This window comes from Amia ocellicauda, chromosome 12 (genome assembly GCF_036373705.1).
Source record: "Amia ocellicauda isolate fAmiCal2 chromosome 12, fAmiCal2.hap1, whole genome shotgun sequence".
NCBI lineage: Eukaryota > Metazoa > Chordata > Actinopteri > Amiiformes > Amiidae > Amia > Amia ocellicauda.
In genome coordinates, this window is record NC_089861.1 from 29,914,271 (window position 1) to 29,924,017 (window position 9,747).

Here is a 9,747-nt window from a genome sequence, read left to right on the forward strand (position 1 = left end):
CAGTATATTACTAATATAGCAGGGATATCAAAACAAATGAAAATGGCATCAAGTGATCTTAAAAATATGATTTACACATCACTGTTCAGATTGATGATAATACAAAAATTCAATCAAAACTTGAACAAAAGCAATAGAAAATCACACAATTGAACACAGTTGTGGCTTAATCATAAATGTAGCCACTATGATGTACAGTTTTGTAGTATGCTATTAGTGAGTGGATAAAATAATTGGATGCTTTTGGTGCCTCTCACGCTGCCTGGCCATGTCAGAAACCACACCAGCAACACGAGTCTCATCCCTAGTCGCAGTTCTTGATATTTTAGATTTAATACAGTGTGAAGCTGCTCTGAAAGATTCCCTCCTGTGACTCTCACGCAAATGTCCAGCTTGCGCACATATTTGATTTAATCGGGCCCATAGACTTGGGTTAAAAATATGAATTGGGGGCACAGATGCCGCCCTGCCCCCCTCCTGTGTCTCAATGTCATGACGCCACTCATTGAAACTATTCTGGGGCTATATTGTAAATCATCCAAAAGTGCACCATTTTATTTTTGTTGGACTATTTTTGTTGATTGACTGCAAACCAATGGATCATTCATTGAACTTAAATTAATCTTCGTTTATTACACATATATACAGGAAACTAGAATAGGCAGATTAATTTAGTAAGGCTCTTTACAACTATAACGCTGTCTCCATCCTGAAATATTTAATGAAGTGTAAAGTGATTATTTTATTTCGTTGCACGTCAGATAAAATAATAAAAATGTTTGCCTAATTAAAGAGAGTGGCCGTTGAGAACCATTTTAAAGGAACAGGTTTTGTCATCAGTATTAGGTTTCAAATTACCTTCCTGGTAATGTCTGGCTAGTGTCCAAAAACTGTTTCCAAGAAATGTGAATTTGAGGAACACCCTAGGGTATCCACATTTTAGTTCAATATTACAAAGAAACAAAACTAGCATGTGCTCGTCCAGAAATACAAGTATACCACAAGTTTATGATGATGAGGCTTATTTATTATTGTTAATACTATTTTTTTTTATTACTGTTGTTATTATTTTGTATTATGTAGTAGGGTCACATTATTGCTTATTTATCAATAGTATTTTTAATTATTTTAATAGTGTGCCAGGGTGCGCAAGGTAAAATCCTTTCTAGGGTTTGTACAGGCATTTTATTCCAGCCTTTTCTAGTCTGGTAGCCCCCCTCCATGGGGGGCCTCACCTTCAAAGAAGAATGCTTTGATTTTCTGGACTCCGGCGTTTCAGGCAGCGTTTGAGCATTTGAAGGCAAAATTGGTGAGTGCCCCAAATCTTGCTTTTAATTTTTCTAAATCATTCAAACTTTATAAAGATGCTAGCTCATTTGAACTCAAACTGCTCGATTTAAAATGTGCAGTCACAGGACAATTTGCAGATTATATTTTTCACTTTGACATTATGGACAAATGGATCAGTGGCAAAAACTCCTGATTAAATCCATTCTGATTTCATGTTGTAACACAATAATATGTGATTTAAGATTTAAGAGACAAACACTGCATTGAATGACTTGTTTTAATGTGGACTTATCTTGTTTGAGTTTTCTGGTTTATCTGTTTTTTATGTAAAAGGAATACAGCAGTCTGTAATAACCTGCAGAACTTGTTTTAAAGTTAGCTTTCGATTTCCCAGATTTCTTAATTTTTTTGTTGAGTGACCACCCCTTGAGGTACATAAAGGGGCTGAGATATGCAAAATAGTGACACTTGGCCAGAGTCAAACCTGCAAGATGAAGCTGCTGGTAACAGTCATCCTGGAGTGCACGCTGTTCTCCTCAGGTAGGGCACTGGGGGCTTCTTTTGAAAACTGAAATCAAAATCATGCTTTTCTATTCTCGCACCTGTGCAGAAAGTTTGGTGACTGTGAGCTATATATATATATATATATATATATATATATATATATATATATATATATATATATATATATATATATGTGCCATGTGTGTATGTATGTGCCTGCGTTAATACAATACAACATACCAAGACCTACACTTTACAGATTGTAAGAAACTACTTCTATGCAAAAACTATGCAAAAAGTAATGACTTAACAAACTACAAAACTGTACATGTTTACATTTATTTTTTAGAAGAAACTAGCAACTAGAAATGAAACCACGAATTTATACAAATATGTAATTTTCTATTTTGTTTTTCTATTTTGTTAATCTCAGCTGTGGACATGGTATTCTGATATAAATGCCTTTATTATAATGTGATTTTAATTATCATCGTTTGAAACTGAACAGTGATGTGTAGATCACAAAAACAAAATACATAGTATTAATATTACTGTGCCCTTTTAATTTGTTTTGGAATATCTGCAATATTTAATACCAATTTAAAACCAACTCTGCTGATAGCTATGTTGGGTGACTTAGAGAGTAATATTTAATGAGTAATATAATATTTCTTCTTTCAAGAATCACAGTCTGTGAATACTGTGTTTAGAAAGGTTCAGAAGCTGAGGGGTAGGATTGATCTGTAGGCAACTGGTGTGACAAAATCATATTTAACTTTGAGAATTGTGTATTGCTATTTGACTGCTATAAGAAGTACTGTGTTAAAGCTATGTATGTAACATACACGTAACACAACTGTATGTCAAAAAGTTTGTAAAAACAAGGTTACTTCTGTCCTCCTAAAGCAGTGGAGAGCAACCTAAATTAATCAGTGGGCCGCAAGTCCGGGTGTCAAATAAGTCTGTGCATGGGCCGCAAAACCCATTTAACCAGAGGTACAAGCCACAACTGCTACATTTAAATTTAAAAATAGCAATATAATGCAATACATACATATCAACAATGTATTAAAGGAGTAACACATTAATTCCAAATAAACAGTTGTCATAAATATACTACTTTATTCTTAATTTTTTTGTTGTTTTACTTTGGGGAGTCGGGGGTGGGGGTCGTGGGCCGCAGGTTGCCCACCACTGTCCTTAAGGGTGAAATTAAAACATTAAAAAATTAAAATCAGGTGTTGAACCATCACCGTTAATAACCAATGCATCTGAAACAGTCCCATGCTTAAAGGGGAACTACACCCCATGTTTTTTCATTTAAATTCTGTTAGCTATATATAACAATTACATACCACTAGTCGTCTAACCCAGGATATGTTGCATTTTTAAGAAATTAACAACTTTGTACAAGTTTTGGCTAACTTTTTCTCCCTATGGTCCACGCCATTTTGGATTTCAAAATGAGGCGGATGCTGTTTTCTCCGGTAAGAGTGGGGGGGGGCGGACAGTTTTTTCTCTGGTAAGAGCGGCCAGGGTTTATGTCGCGACTCTGAGCGTGGAGTGTTCGATGTCAACGGGAGACCAAAACCGAGTGCAGCGTTAATATCACTGTCTCTTATGATTATAACTCACTATTAAGTCAATCGTACATGACCAAACATCAATATCCCCAATGTATGTAAAAATACTACTATTTAAGACCTCATATCAAATGTTATCTTGTTCTCCCTTGTTTTTATGCCTCTTCTACCGGTAACTTAAACACGCTGTGCTGATGCTCATGTGTCCGGCGTTGCGCTGCAGGAGACATTTGTTCCACCAGGCGGCACCGAAAATGTCGGTCGCTCACTTCTTTAAGGCAAAAGTGTCCATGAACCCCTGTGATTGGACCCATACACGGCCACTTCATTTAACCCTGCTCTGGTACCATGAAAAAAGTTACATTGACATTGGGGTGGCGTCACAAAGACCCCATGGTACCACAGCAGGAAAGTAGAGGGTTTTACCAAAATGGGTGTGTTGGTGCTAGATAAACGTTTCAGTAGAAATACAAATAAATCACATTCATTCCCTTTACCTGATGTTTTCAAAAGGTAAATCACTCAGCACCAAGCAGACACATACATGATAGATTAATAGAAATTTCAGTTCAGTTAGAACCAGATGCACATTTGTGTTGATGATTCTAATTTTATTATTTTACATCTGATTGTTGATTTTTGTGTTTTGAAAAAGTTTCTGATTCATGTTTGGACTCCTAACCAATTTTCTACATTAAAAATATATATATACATATATTTCAGCTAGTAAAATTCATTTTGGGCTAACAAAATCTGAAGAGTGCCTGCCCGAAGGGCAAAAAACTTTCCTCCTCTCATTCACTGTTTTTGTTTGTTTCCAGAAGGTATTTTGGGCTACTCAATCATTACAGGAAATGTAATCCATTTACAGAATTAATTTACTTTGAAGTCTATATGAGGTTTGTAGTTTCATTACCAAAAATACACAGTAAATACATTGACAACATAAACATAGCACATTCAACAGTTCTTTAGTACCCCACAATGTCCTTGAAGAGTGCTATATTTACAGTATTAGATTTGAGTACAATTCCAGCTACTGGACAGCTCCACACAGATTAGGGACTGTGGCATCTTAGACTTGTTTCAGATGTGAATCACTGAGCCGTGGACAGCCTGTAACCTCAATATTAGGATTTTATGTATGTATTCATATATTGGTGTTTCATTAATCAATTGATTTTTTTAGCTGCCTGTCTCCAATGTTACCAATGCATACAAAACTCGACTGCGCCATGCACTCAGACAACAACAACCTGCGCTGCTGGACAAACGACTTGTGCTGCATTGACGACTAGTGTCACTGGAGGTAAGATACATCTTTAGATTCTGGGGACACGATCATTGAATAGTTCAAGTTGGGCAGAAAGAAAGGGCAACATAAATGTGGTGGGGGTTGTTCACTGTGACCTGAAGCTACATGTCCTGTGTTTATATTGTTTGAGTGAGACATTGAGATTTTCTGTATCGTGAGGAAGCTAGTTTTTTTTTTCAGTGGGACAAACAACTAAGGTGAACATTAAGTCGTGTGCAGAACCCACAGGCTGTGGAGAGCCAATCTCGATCAACTTTGGAGTGCTTGGAAGGACAACTGTCAATTCAGCGTGCTGCAGCACAGACCTGTGCAACACGCAAAATGTCAATGGTAATCAAGCTTCATGTATTTTGACTAAACCAATGTGAGGGGTAACTGTGTGTGTTATTGGGCATCTGAACATCTTTTTCTACAACCACATGAAGTTAAAGTGATAAGACAGTGAAAAGCAATTTCCTTGTGATTATATATATATATATATATATATATATATATATGTGTATATATATATATATGTGTGTGTATATATATATATATATATATATATATATATATATATATCATCACAAGGAAATTGCTTTTCACTGTCTTATCATCTGAAATCTTATCACGTTATCTTGGTTGCATTGACGTTACTCTGTGTACACTAGTATCCAATGAAATTCAGCAAGTTCACTGAGGGTGGTGAACTAATGCCCCGTTTGCACTGGCCACATTTAGGTACAACTCAGCCTGTCTGTTTGAGCACAGGCTTTTCCACTGTGGCTCAGGTGCACCTCTGCCTATGCCCAAACTAGTTCCTGGAGGCATGGTATCGTACATCACACCATCTGAGTCCAAAACTGATCTAGGTGGAAGTACTGTTATGTCTCCTTATGTAACCATACACATCCTCACTGAATTTTTAAATTGTAACTACAATAATGGGTGCTATCGATGCGAGAGATGAGCTCATTGAAACTTTTCCCAAGAAAGAATGTGTTTACCTTGAGAAGACAATTAAATTTGAGCACATATTAATGTATGGTTGGAAAGTGCCATTACAGGCTTGGAGCAGTAAGACATTTAAAAGTGTTAGAAAATATCTGTTTTGTATTGCCACAGAGACTACCAATCGCATGTGAAACCAATGTGAATTTGACAAATGACAGGCAGATACTTCTTAAATTTACAGACTGCAGAAATAAATCACTACCTTGAAAAATGTGCAATTAATACAACCACTACCTGATCCATTGACAACGTTGTCAGGAAAAATCCCATACAAAATAAAAGTTGATGCCGCACTCTGTTGTAGATGTCGGAGTAATTTATTTAGCAGACACTTATTGTAATTGATTAAGCTCATGTTGAGGTTATCCAGGAAAAACTGCTAGCACTGAATTTGTGAAAAATGGTTAAAGTAATTAGGATTCCAGAGTGTTGTAGGCATATTGACAATACTATATAAATGTACTAGTAGTTCTGAAGAATGGATATGACTGTATATTTCATAATGATAAGGTAACACACACATGGCTACACAGGACAAATGTATGCAACACAATTTTAAAAATGCAATGCAGTTTAATTCTACTGCAGATTTATAATAGTGGAAAATATCTAGGATACTTAACTTATTGTCAAAGTCAATCAGATGATGATACAGGGAGAACTTATACACAATTGTTATTTTTGTAAATGTGCTGCTCATAAAAGAAAGGAAGATGAAATGGCAGCAGGTGTGAGGAAATTACATTGTTTTGTTTTTTGTTTTGTTTTTTACATGTGTTTTTTACCATGCCATGGTTCACCGTGCACCTAAGGTTGGACAGTGGAACTGGGATATAAGTGATTATTTGACATTATTTGACATCAACATAATTTGACATCAACAAAGACCACTAGAATATATAAATACATGTAAAAATCTATCAACAATGATCTGTGGGTAATAGAGGCCAGATAGGTTGAAGGCATTATTTTGTGCCTGATCCTGATTATATTTATTATGCTTTATGACAGCATACACAGACAACACCCCAAACAGCCACTGGTGCTTCTTTTGTGACACAGAAGACTGCACAAAGACCAAAAAATGTTTGGGGGCTGAAGACCGCTGCATCAAGTCCTCTGGTGAGTTTCTGTTGTTCTACAGCTCAGGAATTAACATTCAGACAATAAACAAGGTCTCAGACTGGAGCCCAGTGACCTCTCTCTGTGCTTTTAGGGATTCATTATCTCATGTGGCTAGCACCGTTGTTCAAGGCTGCTCACAGTTTAAAACACATTGACAATGTAGTCGGTTAGCTGCCCTCTCATGTACGTGAATAAAGAGTGAAATCAGCTTTGGAGAGTTCTCTTGCTGTGGGTTCCTCTTCCAGAGAGCCCTAACTAAGTAAACAAGAGATTCATTATCTCAGGCAATGCCAGATGTTCAATGCTGTGAATAATAATGAAAAGGTGACTAATTTTCAAAAACATATCTGCATTTCACCTGACAAAGACCTGTTCAGAGTTACACAGTGCAGACACTTAAAACCACTGTAGACTTTACCATAACAGATCTTCCAATGCTAATACAATTATAATAATCATACATTTCAGCTTCAGCTGAAATGAGTGTTGTTTTGGAAGTTCTGCTCCAAAGGACAGAGCACAATCTACAGGTTTCCAAAAAACACTTCCAGTAACAAACTATTGATACAGATTGGTCCCCCAGTACTAACAGGGCCCAGTTCTGCTCACCTTCTGAAATCCCATTAGTGCAGTTTCTCAGGTGCTTGGCGGCTGCTGGCAGTGAAAGCAGGTCCCGCCTCAGAGTCTTTACAACCCCCAACCATTTGCTTGTTTCCACCTCTGATCACCACTCTCTGTTCCTCTTAGTTACTGTTGGTAGCCAAACCATAGTCGTGAAGGGATGTGCCACCAGCAACATCTGCAGCACCCTGCCACCACAGGAGATTCTCCACAGCACCGGCTTGGGATTCAGCTGCTGTGAGGGATACCTGTGCAACAATGCCAAGCACACTGGACAGAGTCTCTTCCTCCTGCTGGCGTCTCTCGCCCCCATCGCCCTCTTCCTCTGAGTGAAGGATGCATAGACACCACTCTCTTCACTGCTTGGCTGCTGCAATGATCAGCTCAGCTCACTGCACTGCTGTGTGTACTGTGTGTGTGTGTGTTTGTGACAGCAATCAGTCTGGAGGAATCTATGTGGGGCAAGTCTATGCAGGGAAGTTGAATCACTATGTTTACGTTAATGGAAGGTAGAGTACATGCATGTAATTTGCCCTTTACATATTTCTGTTAGGTATATTATTTGAATAATTTCATATATCTATTTTAGTGTAAGTGTATATGCATGGATAGGGTACAATATACCTCACACTTTTGCAATTCTTGTTTCACCCCACTCCAATGTGTAAAGCATAATCTCTGCTTAATCATATTCGACAAAATATATTTTGAATGTAAGGTGTACACATTTTTTTAAAGGTTTTAGTTTATCTTTCTCAAACAATTTTGCAAAATTCCAAGGAACATTTAAAATTAAAGACAATGTCACAGTTCATAATGTAAATTCTGCCAATTACTTTTCAAAGGCCTTTCACTTTCTTTCTGCACATGCATTTGATCAAACTGTATTTTTAGGTTCTATGTGAGTTTGAGTTAGGTCAGCAGCTCAGTTTTAAACTCACTTTGAAACGTGGATGTGAAACATCATGACGGCATGCAGGTAAAAGCTAAACCCAGTTTGGTACAGGCTTAGGAAACATTGGATAAATTAAATGTAAGTCCAGTGAAATGATTCAGACTGTGAAAATACAAACTTGATACAAACTAAATTACAGTAACACTTTAGATTGAGTGTCATCCATAGATATTTAATAGTTATTTAATTAATAATCTATATGTGTTCAATAAACACACTATTGCGTTCTTTTGATAGTCTGTAGATTTGCCATATGGAAGCCATGATGTGTGCACTTGTATAAGCTCTAGACTGTTTATTAAACATCTATAAACACACCACAAATGCACAAAAGCAATAGATCATGACCTAAATAAAAAATATAAATACATTACATGATCAGCAGGCATTTAGTGTATGCACAAGAGTGGTGATGACATGCATTGAATTAATATAACATAAGTACACTGTAAACAAATGCCATAAAGTATTGCACACAGTACAGTATGTTACCACACTCCACATATGTTTTACAATCACCTGTATATTACTGTGTTTTTTACAGTATAATACCACGTGACCTTTTTAGGCTTCATTATATTAAATTGCCCAATATTTCACTACATGTTCTATTTGAAGGAACATAAAAATACATTGAGGTACCAAGTAGAGGAATGAGAAATGTGTGTGAGTATCTTTAAAAGAATTGTGTTGTACAATAATCCCTGTATGCACCAGTAACTAAAATGTGCAGACTCTCTTCCACATATCATATTCCAGGGTTTATTTAAGTTAATTTGTTCGCTTATTGCTTTAATGAACAACAACACAATTTGTTGCCCTTATCCTTTTAAATATTAAAGAAAAACACCATGCCAATTGTTATCTTAATATACATCCTACATGCATAATGGATAACTTAATATAGTGTTAACACATGACTTCATAGCATATCAACCAATGTTAATTTGCTTGTCATTTGCCACTTAAAATAAAGTGAAGGCTGTATGGTAAGGTTTTATATTACAAACAATTCAAACATTTACATAATATAGTGTTAATAGATTACTTAATAGTATAGAAATAGATGTTTTATTTAATGTAATTTACCTCTTAAAAAAGTGAATGCTATTTATACAATATTGATTTTCTATGAACCTTCAATTAACAGGTACATTTAACCACATACAGGTAACACATCAACACAGTATTGAATGAGAGAGTATTTCACACAGGTTTAATGAAAATTGGCCACTTTAAGTCAATACTACACACGTGATTTAATTTGTTCTACCATTAGATCAATAAGCAGATCTTAAGAAAACAATTGCAGATTTACTCATTTGAAGAAAAGCTTTTTAATTGCAAAGGTCCCATATGCT

General features: G+C 36.2%; 1 long non-coding RNA gene across 1 annotated transcript; it reads left to right on the plus strand.

Annotated features, from left to right (window-relative positions):
* Positions 1 to 974: 974 nt before the first annotated feature.
* Positions 975 to 9,240, plus strand: LOC136764898 (uncharacterized). Its single transcript, XR_010821258.1, has 6 exons — positions 975 to 1,309; positions 1,685 to 1,830; positions 4,567 to 4,686; positions 4,873 to 5,022; positions 6,697 to 6,807; positions 7,558 to 9,240. It is a non-coding gene; the product is annotated as an uncharacterized LOC136764898 (long non-coding RNA).
* Positions 9,241 to 9,747: the final 507 nt, after the last annotated feature.